Genomic DNA, 15,174 nt, shown 5'->3' with positions numbered 1-15,174 from the left:
TATTTACGATACCCTTAGTCTTCACGTGTTTAAAAAAAAAACCTGACCGACCGACCCAATTTTTCAATTTTTAGACTTGAGGGCAACATAAGTTGTTGTTTTTTTGGCCTCATGTAATGTCCATTCAGTATAAAGTGCATATTTAGTTTGTTCCACTTCCCAATGATGCATATTGAAATATTGAAACATTCAAACATCTTCATCTCTGGTACGGCGGGGTTTTGTGAGGAGAAACTATGGATTTGTGTAGTTCATTCAATCAGAATTGTTACAATCAAAAATTGTTATCTTACTCAATCTTTAATAACGGCGCATAAAGTCACATGTTGTTGAAAGAATATTACTACATACATTCCATAGATGCTATACAAACAAACTAGAAGCCACCCAGAAAGCAGTGTGATTGAGCACCAAGTTTACAAAATCCAAGAAGACGGCCAAACAACGTGACTAATCGAATATCAGTTTCATCCCTTTGTAGAGTAGAAAAGTTATAATGTGGATTTGAATTTTTAAGTCCAAATGGTAAAATCATTTTCAAGAATAGACAAAGCAATAACCATATACAGGCCATTAGAGCCTCAAAACATAAAAAAAACAATTACATTATAGGTGTATGTGAGAAAGTCATATGCAAACCAAAGAAAACATGGCTATTGGATTTGTTCCTAGAGACATTTTTTTCTAAGCTTTGTTTGCACACTTGACTACACAACAGTGATTTATATACCCTGCATCACGTTTGGACATAGTCACAAGTCAAATTTGAGCTTTTTTATACAATCCTCACTCGCTCCATGCACCTCCGCTGTAGGTCCAGGTAACACAAACGTGGCTACACTTAACATAGTGTGATATCATACACATTTGTGGATGCAATTCCATGACATGACCTATTTTACAATCATACCAATTAATCATGCGAAGGATCTTGGCACGATTTATATGGATTTAAACCATTGTCGAAGATGTGTATCTCTCATACGCATGTGGCCACAGTGAGCAGGTTTTTGTGTTTAATATGTAAACATATTTGTTAAATGTACAAATAATGATATCAATACTTTCATAGATGGTCATGTGGCTAACGGGTCGCACATCATAAGCAATAACAATCAAGTCATGCAAACAAGAAGGAATATATTGACTACAATTTATGGTGAAATTGTCTGTTTCCATCAGATAACTGGATCAACTTTTTTATTTGAAACACATTTAATGTGAGCATTTGAAATGGTTTTTGAATTAAACAAAACTTGTGGAACTTGTATATTATCGACTGAACTTAGTCGACTGTATACCAGTTTGGATAATGGCATCGGTACTAATACAACCAAAATAAAATGTACGACAGAAGAGAATGAGAATAAAATTAACATATAATTTATGACTTCTTGTCTCTGTGATTTGTGTTATATCAGTCAATTGTAAAATGACATGTAAAACTTCAAGCACATAACTGTTGAACTTATGTGAATAACAACAAATGAATATGCACAGTGATATAAATTTACCAACAAACTCGTATTGATCTGTTATGCCTCACTTCACTTGTTGTTTCTATTGAGAAGGCAATCGTCATGGCAAATAATTTATATGGCCAACATTATGATGTTCCATAGTAGAACATATATTTTTGATGAACGTGGCACAAATTAAAGTATAGCCTTACCTTTAATATGAAAATAATAAATTAATATCCATGTGTATATGAGGAAAGCTGCAAGATGCTTAATGGTGAATGGCATTATGGAGATTTCGTAATATATACAATAAATACATACATAGAAATGAATGAATGGATACTCAATGATTACTCCCCGCAAGGAAACAATGTACATCGATTGAACAGCTGGAGGTAATTAATTTCCCATACCCAAATATCACAGTTATTGAGCAATGATTGTTACTACAGTGATATGCAAATACATTTTGAATAGTACAGCTATTGAAATACATTTTATTGAAAAGATTTGAAGTGAAATGATGAACATCTCACTGCATAATGAATGGTATTTTTATGTTTATGTTAACAGCAGAAATATATAATAAACAGCTCTTGACAATTGTGTTTATGTTAGTTTAGAATTGTATTGAATTGAAGTTAAATCCATGAGGCCATCAATCTAGGCCCCACATAATCTCTTTGAAATACTGCTTTCAGCTAGTAATGCAAACCTTCCTGATTACACATGTGTCACTGTGTTTGTGGTGAAACAATAATTTTTACAGAAGAAATACTATAATTCCCCAGCATGTTTTACAGATTATATATTTCACTCTCTTTTGGAAAAAAAATACAGTAGTGTCAAAGAATTCCATAGCATGCTTGCAAATCATACATTTTACACTGTTTTTGTTTCATGTTTCTCAGTGATAATTCATTTCACTTTCTTGGTATGGACTTTGTGGCTATACTTACCAAAATGCCATCCGTGCCGGAACGGATCGGACAACATCCACGTGTATAAGACCACAAGCCGGCCCCGCGCACCACGTACACGACCAGAATAGAAAATGTTCACACAAAAACACTCGCCAAAATATTCACACCTCGTATTGTTCGCATTCATTCAGGCTTGCAAATGATATTGCCATTAATCAACGTATACTCTATTGTGCAATATCCTGTCTTGTGTTCGAATTCACCAGTGTATAGTGAGACAAATGGATACGCCACAGTAATATCAAAGCAATGTTACACTTCAATCAGGACATATCGTTTTTAATTAGAAATTAGTAAAAACCGTTTCTAAATTGTATCTGTACACCATTTCTGCCATTTCTCAATTACATGTACTCGCCAACACAGGAGACGTGTTTAGATCGATTCAAGATGCCGTGCAATTAAATATACAGACTTCGTAAAATAACGTAAATTGCACTACAAGAATGCATGTAAAATACGTCCGTATACGCTGCGTGCAACCCAAGGCGGGCATGGGTGAAAGATACCATACAAATACGTAGCGCATATGCAAGTATATTCCACGATTTGTATACGTAATCATATCTGCGTATACAGAACGTATACCGTGAATATACACAAAATGTATATCTGCGTATACAAAAGTATATCAACGATTTTGCCCAGTGGTATTTCCAGAAGTCAGGGTTCGTTTAATTTTCAACTACCCGTAACTTCTGTAGTTGAATGAAACCTGCCTCGATTTACAATAGTTTCCCTTCCATTGCACCTTCATTTCGAATTTATTTCACCGGCGTTTAGGTAGATGAGTAGTAAAAATTGCAAATAGCTGTCGTATAGCAAAATATTAAAGCCCATCTCAACTGGGTGGTCTAAATGTGCATGGAACATTTCACAGGGGATGACTGAAACTGTGTCATACAAAGTATTGTTTTAATGATTTGAGGAAGGTAAATTTAGACTCAACTCACCCAATGGTGATTGTCATGTTTATATAACTGTATGAATATCTTATCTGAATATCTTATCCATTGTGCCCTTTTTTCGGTGGAATTGATAACATGACGCCATTACAGTATTCACGCAAAGTTGTGACTTCGCAAACAATTTTTCGTTCGTTTCCCTCAAATTGTAAATATTTGTATTTTATTTTTTACCTTATGATTTAACATCAGTAATTTTCTGTGTATAGTGTATTTCGATAAGTTTCTTTTGCACATGAAGCAAATGAGTCGTTTGTATCATTATTTCTACAAAATGACGATTATCTCACTTTCATTTTTTACACAAAATTTCAACTTCTAGACGGTTCATTAGTTTTCAATGATATTTTCAGGGGTGATTATTCAGGTCGATTCAAAGTAAGTAGCTTCATATGGTTTTCCTGTCTTCGCTGAAACAGAAACAATAGAGCTGCCAATTAGCGGCTCTGTTAATTGTGAACGATTTATAAAATGTGAGTGTTTCAAAGAGAACTGTGCAATAACTTTTCAATGGAAACACTAACAAATTTTCCACTTTTTAAATAAGTGTTTTTAAATCAAAATCAGGGTATTCAATTAAAGAGTTAAATAGTTTTAAATGTACTTTCACCTAAAATGCTTGATTTTAACCCAAAACTCCACACCACTTTACATGGTATCATAGTACATTACTGTAAACCATAGAACTGGAAAGTTTAAATAACACTTTTTCAAATGATATATAACTTGATCGGTAGAAATTGTATTTTACTCGTGTAATTACGGTAATTTGAACCAATTGTTCAATAATGTCTTCCCGCCTGCAACTCTACTTATACTAGTAGTAACTCATGGTGTAATGGTGTACTAAAGTGGACCGTTTTTCAATAAGCATGTTGTTAACTTTTTTTTTCTCAACAGCATCATAGAAAAAGAGTATTATTTCTTTTCTGAAGCACAGTTACCTGCAGGTGATTCTGGTGACAAAATGCAGTAATGGACATACCTGATGAGGTAGGATACAGTTATCCGCCTCCTCCAACTCCAACTCTTTCCACTCATGTTGAATACAACATTTTGCAATTTCTAAATTTCCTGCCCCAAGCAGGCTTCAGTTTGTCGAAAAATGTTAATGCTTGAATGAAATATGTAAACTGGTACAGTATCTAAAATTTATCGTTTTTGCTGATTTTAAAAGAATTTATAATTTCCCAAATACAGTACGTGAATTTGGAACATGCATTTAAAAATACTGTTGTATAGCTTCTGATTATTTTGTAAACTGTGTAGGCACAGGGCTCGAAATTGCGCCTGAAGACCACCCAGTCTATGTTTTGGACCACCAGCTTTAATTTCCAGTGCTTTATGTGAACCACACTCTAACATTCAAACAGTAGTTTCCTGTTAAAATAATCGCAACTCTAACTCTTTCGTAAGTTGAGTTGAATCACAGTTCTGAGCAATAATACAACACGCAATTTTATTGGGGACAGTACAGGCCTGAACTAAGGTTTCCCTTGTATCAGCCATGGGTCAGGCCAATCGTATTCAAATTGTTATTTGAATTTGAAATAATGACTTGGCTTGAAAAATATTCACTGCATAAAACAAGACAGATTATCAGAGTTATTGAAGTTGTGACGTTTACTAAGTCGTGGTGTGCAGCAAGTGTGTTACAATGTTATAATGACTTCACAATTTTGCATGAAATATTTCATATTATTAATTAATTCTTGTTTTAATTCTCAGGTGAATACAACTTTTTTTGAAAAACAGCCTACTAAAGAGACTTGGGATGAGAGTTTATATATGACAGAGAAAGAAACATTTGAAACAGAGTGCTGGGATGATTTAACTGAAGCTGACAAATTGAACAACTTGACAGCAGACGAAAATTATCCTGATGCTACATCGTTCATGAGTCCTGCTGTTGTTGCTATACTACATTTTGCCTTTAAGTGGCAAACATTTGATGGCATTTCAGATCAATGCATTCGGGTTTTTGTATTGTTCTGAAGATAAAGTTTCTGCTGGATGTTGCCTCTTCACTACCATTATACATTATACATTATATTCTATGAGAAAATATATTAGGTTACAGCGAGACCAGTTTATCGAATATGTTTCGTGTCCAGATTGCCACAGGCTATAAGATTTAAAATGATCGTTTCAAAGAACAACATAATGGTACACAAATTATTATGAAAAGCAACGACATAAAGTACCCTAGAAATCCGCTTTCCAAAAAAAAGCAACCATGTGGCGCAGTCTTGCTAAAAAGTTGAAAAGAAAGGCTTACTGTTACAAGAGCATTATGGAATTATTGCAATGTTTTGTGCAATGTCACATCTTCGTAGAAAAGTGAAATTTATGGAAAAATAGACGGCCCCAACAAGAGAGCAAGGTGTGAAAGGACTTTTAAAAACAAGGCTTCTTTAATACTAAACATGACTTTAGCTTGACGTTGACCATCGACTGTTTTCAACCATATAAACCACACTCCACATTCAGTTGGTTCCTTGTATCTTTTTATCTGTCATAAATTTATCTTGGAAAAGGTCAATAATACTTGCTAAGACTTTAGTGCAAACCATGGTTTTCTTCAGTGAGTAAATTAATACAGAAAACACCTTAAATAAAAAACTTCAAAAGTCGTAAAATTTACTGAAAAAATATCATTTTTCACAATCTTTTAAAATATTGATGTACTTATCATTTTGCATCTCAGATTTTTACATGATTATTGCACACTCATTAAAATATACACCTCGCAAGCAGCAACCTATATCTGAGTGTAATCAGAAATGAAATAGTAACCTTCTTGGATTCAAATTTGTTTATCAGCACCATGAAAAAAGTATAGTTTTACAGACCCTGAAATATCTCAACTATACTACAGAATATTTTACCATTATGTAAAAAATCAACATGAAAAATAGACCCAGAGTTTGGCAATTCAGTATTGCTGAACGATACAATAGGGTACTGTATAACAACAACTTATACTGCTCTATTATCTCCCGAACTTAAATATCTACTCAAGGTAGATATACCTCAAGTATCAAAGTATTTTTAATAAATTCTTACCTCATATTTTTGGCTTATCTAAAAAAATGGTTGTGCCTAATATGTGAGGATGTTTATATTCATGTCCCAAATGTGTGTAATGTGAATCTAGCAACATATTTACATAATTGAACCATATTATATGTCACCGGGAGTCAATATCCTTTGACATTACAATTAAAATGCATAAAAATATAACTTTTTTGGTAAATTTAGAATATACTTAACAATTTAGTGACGTGTGAGCGTTGCGCTCCCTCTATTTAACTCTCTAGAATTCTATACAATTTCACGGAATTCTATACTAATTGAGTGTTAAATTAAAATTAATGTCACCAGTTGTATAACTAATGAGAGAGAAAAGTGTGAAGTAGACAGTCATGAGCTTTACATGATACTACACCATTCTATAACATTCAAAATTGTACAGATTTTCAATGAAATTCAATAGAACTCTTCAGAATTCAATGGAAGTTATTCGTTAGGGATTACCATATACAAAAACACAAATATGCAGACCATTCTCACAATCACGGGGCTCTTTTTTAGCTCCATGCAACAACAACAAAAAAATATGCATTTGAATTTTAGCCGACACTGAAATATATTGGACGTCTATCATGTGTCAGCGAGACGCCCACGTGCGAAGGTGTCAATCAACCACCAGAAAGTACGGTGTCTAGTAAAACGGCGGCGGTGAGTGAATAAACAAACATCTGCGCCATTTTTTAAACCACCGTCTATCTTCTATCACGCAATATAAGGACTGTGGTCAAACAGGTTAAAAGTTGTGAATAATAAAACCACTCATTCATTGCGCATATACTATATTTACACTAGATACGAACTTCGAATTTAATTTATCTAAGGGCCGTAACAATCAACCAGATTTGGACCGTGATATCTTTTATTTGCCAGGGCCATATACGACCTGAACTAAATCTTTAAGCTACAAATCTACAGCCCTTTCAGCATCAGCTTCCACATTGCAGTAGTTGCTACGTTTACACGCCAGCACTCAATCGGAGGAGAACACCTGCCCATCCCCACTGATTAACACTGATCTCCAATGCGTTGGCACGGTCCATGGAGGTACCTCCATGCACGTACCATGGAGCTACAAAATATACACGGTCGGAGACAAACGAGAGCCGATATCTACAAAGTTGAATTCAGTTCGATCAGAGCCGAACGGAACAGCGCTACCAAATACTTAGTATGAAAAGAACATGGCTGCTAACTAGTTTGATATCGTGTTGCCGATTCTTTGCATGGCAAGATGCTCTTGAGGTGTGAGAAAATAAATCTGAGACAATGCAGGTATCTAGAATAAAAAGGGTATGCGGCAGCTAAAATGCATTCAATTTTACAGCCTATTCACATATGTTGTTAAACTGTTGTCAACCTACAACTAGTACGAACACGTGGCAGTACCGTGACGGCTTCAATTTGCATAGGGTCTGTTCAGTGGTTCTTTCAAATTTGTTTCGCATAGTTTCGTACGCCATTTTTGGTGTTTCCCGTTGAGCTATAACATCATTTCTTTATTCCGTCAAATAGATATTAGGGCGCAAACTGTTTCAAAAAAGTAAAATATGACGAATTTCGTTGTATTATATCCCAACTTGATTTTACACGTAAAATGTCATGTATGGTTACGTCTGGGGTACATACAATCTTCAGGCTTTGACAGTGTTTTTCTTTCGTTGATGGCGGACATTAGACTTTTGAGTAGACTGGCGCAGTCAGGGCGATTAATTTGTTTCTGTAGTTTAAATAAAATAAAAAAAGCACCAAATGGAGGTGTTGGCGCGAAATCACCCCGACTGGTTTATTCTGCAGGAAATTCATTGTTATTAAATATTCATGAGCACATATTATAATGAAGTGGGCGCGGAAATACGTGCATAATAAGGTCAAAATGGTAAATGTGACACTGCAGACCCAACATGGCGGCACGTTGAAATTCGAGTTTGTTGTAGTCGTCGTTTCTTATTCATCACAATGTGTAAAAATGTAACTCGTACTGTCGTACGTACTGTCAGTTGAAGAGACGTTGTGATTGGCTTAGATGATTGTCAATTAGAATACTCATTAACATAATTACCCGTTGAAAAATCGACGGGTTCCTGCAGTGTCGATAGAGGGCCATGCAGAATAAACCAGTCGGGGTGATTTCACAGTTACAGGGGATTTCGAGCTAACACCTCCATTTCGCGAATTTTTTTTATTTTATTTAAACTACAAAAACAAATTAATCGCCCCGACTGCGCCAGTCTAAAGTTTGAGTAATGGTACTCAATAGAAGATTCAAAAACTAACTGTACGACGGCACTATATATGATTCTGGACAAATTATATTTTCCTCTATTCTTCAATTGCTTTCAGAAACGCAACAGGGTGGTTTTAATCACGTTCAATCACACTTATTTTCCGGAGAATGTCAAAATAAATATAACTTACAATAGACATAATTCACGTACAGGACGTGGAAAAACACAATAATACCGTTAACGCAAAGATCGGTTACCCAACTGTATATGTTGTTTCAGTTTAGACGTAAATTAAGGTGTATTTCTGCATTGACGTTTCTTCCGTCCAACTTATAAGCATTTGATATGAGCACTTTCACATGTGATTTAAACATTTTCCTCGAAATATATTTGAAACAATTCAGAAAGCAAAATCACCAACGATCTACAATCCAAAACCAGGCTATAAATGTTTTGCAAAGTGTTCATGCGTGCAACACTTTTCTTCTAAATTGCTTTATTGTGAAACACATCCTAAAAAAAACACATATTCAATGTTTCAAGATAAAACACCCGACTCTGCATGTTTTATAAGTGTTTATGTCTTTGACATATATACACGTTCATAAGAACAACTAAAACACATCTCTTTCAAACTGATTTATTTTGAAGTACATCAAAAAACAACCACGCATACAATGCTTTACGGTACCACACCCGACTATGCATATTTTATAAGTGTTTATGTATACAACATGTACATAAGTTCATAGGAGTAACGACAACACTTTTCTTCCAAACCGTTTGAGTTTGAAGCACCTCTAAAACAAATTCAACCTAAATCATGCGATTTTATATGTTTTCATATACAGGAGACTTTGTATGCCTTCCATGGTATGCATCTATGGTAGACACAATACATATTGTCGACTGTGTGCAGCATATTTATCAAAACAATGCCCACACACTTCACCATTGTCGGCAGACATACTGTGCATGCAGAGATAAATTTATTCATTTTATTATTTTCAGTAATAAACAATATATTATACATTCACATATTTTGAAAGTGTACCTGCCATGAACCTGTTAGTCCAAGAGCCAGATTACATTTATTTTTGTTGGAATGATCTGGGGAATGAGTCTAGACCGAAATTTCAAAATTAAATTTCTGATGAGGATATAGGTATACTAGAAAATTGAGCTTGAAGTTGGGAACCACTAATAAAAGTGGCAAAAAAAAAACGTAAGTTTGTTAACTTGTCTTTATTGTCTTTATTAGCTCTTTCGTTGTGTGTATTAGTAATTTAATAACATATTTCATTGAATGTCGTTATCAGCATGTATTTAGTTGTTTATATTGATGCATATAGATTTTGAAAATCCAAGATGACCTCCATTTGTCTAGAAAACATAACTTGAAGTTGGGTGTCATCACCAATCGTATACTGCATACACATATCACCGTTTGGGCCAAAATTAGTTATATCATAGTTTGTATAGATCATTAAATCTTATTATTTAATTTAATTTCATTATGAAGATACATGTATGTTCAATGTCTCTCGTTCAGATGTTTACAATCCAAAATGGCTGCCATATTGACTGACATTTGTATATCATATATGCAATCCAAATATTCTTTACAAACATTGTAAATTCTGGTGAAATTAGCTTAGTGACACAACTAGTAGTTGATATGATTTGTTCTTCAATAACTATGCTATTATAAGCCATAAAACAAGATAAGATGTTATAATCACATTATGTGTGGCAAACTAAATAATTTAATTTCCATCCAGATTCGTTATCATAACATACATAATAATGAATTCTGTCATTATTCTGCATATCTATAAATTACATCAACAGTTAGGGCATTGAATCCATACCATACTTTATGTAGATCAGTATGAATAACTTGTTATCACATGATTCAACAAAAATCTAAAACTGAATACCGTTCACTGTTTGTCAAGTTGAACCATTTATAGCAAGAATGTTAGACAATTCATGTTAAACAACATCTTCATCCATGTCCATGTCATCAGCTCCATACAAGTTTGCACCATAAGTGACATCTTCATCTTCCTGTCCATCTGCGATTGATGTTTCATTTGACAGATTGAGAGCTCTTTAGATATCAGTTGGCATCCGATCTCTATCATACCAATGGATTTGATACACACCATCAACCAGGAGCCAACCATGCCCATCAGGTGAATGATCACAGGGTTTGCAGAATACAGTCTATTTCTACATTTATAAAACGTAGTTTGCCCTCACCAACTGCTACAGCAGTACTTGAGAACATGGAGGTATATATCTTGGGTTAACACCTTTGATGGAATCTAGTGGGTAATCGAAACACGTTGGAGCATATATTACTGTACAATAGGGCAAAGTGCTTATTCATAAAACGCAGATTTTGATTAATTTTGTTTTCCAAAAATATTGTTAATGATTTCATACCATGTTATCAGTGAAAATACATTTTAAAATGTGTCTCTGTCACAAGCACTTGTCAATATTCAGTTTGTGTTTTGCGTGAGCCCTTTCCTATCTGTCGTGAAACAATTTTCAAAATGTATGTCTAGTGAAAGTGTTGTGGTAATAAGCATATTTTTATACATGTTACTGGAGGAAACTCCCTGGAATGTTGCAATAAAAACACTAACTGCAAGTGTTATCATAATATACGCATCTCGCAATTATGCAGATTATAAACGCGTGTTTTTAAAGGGGAAACAATTTAAATGTTTTATTTTGAAAAAATAATGCAGTAAAATTACTTATTTGCAAAATTTAGAAAAACACTTAATGTGTTTAATTATAAAACACTTAAAGTGATTTTTAAGTGGGAACAAAAATGATTTACAGTGTATATATCTAAGCAACTACAACCAGCAACTATATAGTGTGGAAGACGGTTGAAGTCTTGTACAAAGCAGACTTGGACAGAGGAGGATTGTTTCTATGCCACAAGCTGAAATATGAACATATACATTTAACATCATTCTCAAGAATGAAGGTGAAATATGCAGCCCAGGTAATTACAAGATATGTTTCTTTATTGATGTCCGGTGTTCTCTCTAGGATATAAACTGGCAGCACAATGAAATCTGGATTTACCAGCACTGCCAGAAATGTTGCCTGTTAGTATTGGTGTTTTGTAAATTACACTGGTTTACTTTGTTGAGAGGGGGGGGTTGTAATATGTGTGTCGGGGCACAGGTCAACATGTGTGTTTGTTTGTTAATTAATTAAATGCATAAGAATATGTACCAATACATTTCTACTTTTAGATACATTTATTCATCTAGTGTTATATTTATAAACAGTTTAGATTATTCTAGTTTATTCATATTTCCCTATAACTGAGGAAATTGCCCTATTATTTCACTGTTAGATCGTTTACATGTGTTCGTACATTAAGAGTTACCCCCTATGAGCAATGGAATCGACCTCAAACATGCTAATTATTATGCAAGTGTTACCCATGATTCATAGTCTCGATGGATATGGCGGTCATCAATGGAGTCCACATTTGAATTTAGTTCATAGTTTTTCAAGTTATTCACTTCTTTGCCCCTCATCAAGGGCACTCACAGTTTTAATGCAGAAGTTTGTACTACTGATGTAATTACTGGTTGAATAGTTCAGCGTTCTACCGATGAATAAAGAAGTCATTACGACTTTCTTCTGAACTCGATCACTTGAGTCTGCTGTATGTTCTGTGGAGATTTATTAAACGTGGCGATTTATTCGAACCGAATTCCCACAGCCACAAACTGGTGCCGAGACCAAGGATATATTTCTGCAGGACATCAAGATTCACCCAATATTTCGCTATTTTATGACCAAGGATCACCACTCAACATTGTAAGAGACCTCTCCGGAAAGACCGCGAAATTGAATCAACACGTGTTCTTCAATTAGGACAACGAACTTTCAACCTGTACAACTCAAGAGACCTTCAACTATTATGAGTAACACTTAAAGTTTTTAACATGGCGCCCAAATTACAAGCATTAATCAAGACAAGAGACAGAGCAAGGGCCAAATTAGAAGCAGTTTTACAACCCCTTGAAGAGTCGTAACCAATTACGATGCAGCGCCAAACAAGGACATCGCTTATCAAGACATCGCTACCAGGAAAATGGCCGTCGATACACGACTGGAAGCACTAGTCACCGCTGATGCCAATATCATGGACACTGTCGGTGTAACAGACCAGTAATTTTCCGAAACGGACCAGTACGAGATAAACGCACTCAATCGTGTTGCTCGAATCACATTATTTCTCACAAAGAACGACCCAGCGGTGCCTCAAGTTCAAACTCCAAATCCGCCATTCCGGACAACTCAACAGGACCCAAATCAACACAATGTTCAACTACCGCGCCTAGAAATAACACCGTTTCATGGCGACCCGCTTACTTGGAGCGAGTTCAATGACAGTTTCAAGAATACTATCGATTCAAACACCACAATTACTGAGACCCAGAAGTTTACATATCTTTGATCGCTAGTCAGAGATGGTGCGAGAAAACTGATCGAAGGATTTCAAATGTCGGACGCCAATTACAAAAAAGCGTACGAACTGTTGGAGAAGCGGTATGATCGTACCCAGTCAGTTATAAGCGCACACATGAAAGCGTTACATACTCAACCGCTACCCGAATACAATGCTACAGTTCTACGAGAGTTCCACGACAACATAGACGTATCAGTTCGAGCACTCGGCAAAAACGAAACCGAATATGAGGGATTGCTGATTCCTATGTTGCTGTCCAGATTACCTGTTGCATTTCAACAACAACTAGCGAGATCCAATTCTACCGATGAAGACTGGACATTATCATCACTCAGTAAACACATGCTCAAAGAAATCAAAGTCATGGAAATCGCAGACAGAATTGACAGTGAACCGTACCCATCTACTATTTCTGCGTTTAACACTAATAGCCAGTATTCGCAACCAAATCAAGAGGCTGGAACACACGTCAACTATCAAAACAAAACGCACACTTCAAACAAAACTACACGAAAATTACAACGCAAGCAACCTCACTGTTTATATTGTAAGGGCAGACATTATACTACTGACTGTCGCACTGTTGCAACTCGTGCAGACAGAGTGAAATTTATTCAAGATAACAAACTTTGTTTCAACTGTCTAGGACACCACTTATCACGCGATTGTCGATCGCATTTCTCGTGTCGCTTATGCAAAGCCAAGCACCATACATCGATTCATTCGACTACAACGGATGCACCTCAAACCAAACCCGACGCGCCGCGTGTTCATTTCGCTCATGCTTCAAACTTCACTCAACGCCGATCATCTCTCGGAGAACGATCAAACGTCGACCCGGCGCCACCACCACGCGTTCTACTTAAAACGGCTTGAGTCACCGTGTTTGGCGATGGTGGATCCAAGATCGCTACTGTTCTATTCGACAACGGAGCAGATCGAAGTTTTATAACCAGCAAGTTCCCGAACCCCGAACCGGTTACAAAACAGTACCTCGGACAACAGTCAACCTCCTGCAAGGAGACGGTTTCAAAAGCGCAATAAACCTTTTAGTAGTCGACGAGATGTCGGACAATTTGGATAACTACCTCACCCACGACTTGCGTAACATTTAACATTTACGCAATTTCGACCTGGCGCACCCCCTCTCCAGCGGTACACACTTGGACATCGACGTTCTGATTGGTGTAGACCACTATTGGGATTATGTCGGCTCGCATATAATCCGTGAATCGAGTCCCATAGCAATCTCTTCAGCCTTTGGATATTTGCTTTCGGGGCCTATCCCATCAACTAGGAGGAGAGCCCACAATGTCCAAACATTTCACATATCAACCGTGAAAGCATCCGATACGGAACTTGACAAACTCGTCACAACATTTTGTGATTTAGAGTCAGTTGGAGTTCGCGACAAAATACAGGCAAATGAGCTGAAAATTGCTCAAAGTGAACAACATAATCAATACACAATCTCAGCACAGAAGACGGCAGATACATCGCAAAATGGCCATGCAAACGAGAACACCCAACGCTGCCAACCAATTTTCAAGCGGCAAACGTATGCACCAGGAATATGATAGCGAAACTACCCAAGGAAATTATCCCGGTTTACAATTCAATAATCGCGGATCAACTACAACATGGATATATCGAAAAGGTCGACGATGACGACTCAAATACTGGGCATTTCCTTGCCACATCGATCAGTCAAAAAGGACAGCGTGTCGACACCCATTCGAATAGTATATGACTGTTCCGCGGCAAGTAAAAACCAACCAAGCCTCAACCAATGTTTGGACACTGTACCGCCGCTACTCAATTCATTGACATCGATTTTACTTAGATTTCGGTCAAATCCCATTGCAGTAACTGCTGATATTGAGAATGCGTTTTTGCAAATCAAGCTACACGAATCTGACCGCCCACAAA

The sequence above is a fragment of the Saccoglossus kowalevskii genome, chromosome 4 (genome assembly GCF_978046115.1).
Source record: "Saccoglossus kowalevskii chromosome 4, keSacKowa6.1, whole genome shotgun sequence".
NCBI lineage: Eukaryota > Metazoa > Hemichordata > Enteropneusta > Harrimaniidae > Saccoglossus > Saccoglossus kowalevskii.
The sequence above is the reverse complement of the archived record's forward strand: the minus strand, read 5'-3'. Positions refer to the sequence as shown.